Below are 593 nucleotides of genomic sequence, written 5' to 3' on the forward strand. Positions count from 1 at the left end.
GCTGAGGGGAGAGAAAAGTGCACATACGTATAAGCCTTTATGTACAAAAACAAACAAAATCACCCCAGCATTTCTGAACATAACCTAACATACTCCGTGATCTGTCCCTTGATAGTGACGCTTTTCCATGTAAGAATTTCGACATGACTACCGTTGATCAGAGCTGTCAATCATGTACCGCTGAGAGAGCAAGGAGTGTCAAAGCGTGCAACACTATAAGGAAAACACACACTACGTAACGTGACTGATAGCGTGTTGTGAAAGGGTGTTGGCTGGAGATACCCCCCATGTTATATTGTCTGTAAGGGTATATATAGGATTATTTCATGCGACAGATAGAAAACATGTTTTATGAGTGAATATGAGATGATGAATAATGATAAGGATGAATAATAATCGTAGTTAATGTGGTAAGACAACAGTAACGAAGGTCATTAGCAAGTAGAAGGCATTCAAAGAGCATAATCCTTCGGGCTATACCCCCAAAAATCTTGCTTTAAAATACGTAAGTGACTGAATTAGATTTACATGACGCATTCCCTCGTAAGAGATAGGAGGGTGTCAATTTTCGAAGAAGAGAGAGACCGTGCATG

Source organism: Penaeus monodon, chromosome 31 (genome assembly GCF_015228065.2).
Source record: "Penaeus monodon isolate SGIC_2016 chromosome 31, NSTDA_Pmon_1, whole genome shotgun sequence".
Lineage (NCBI taxonomy): Eukaryota > Metazoa > Arthropoda > Malacostraca > Decapoda > Penaeidae > Penaeus > Penaeus monodon.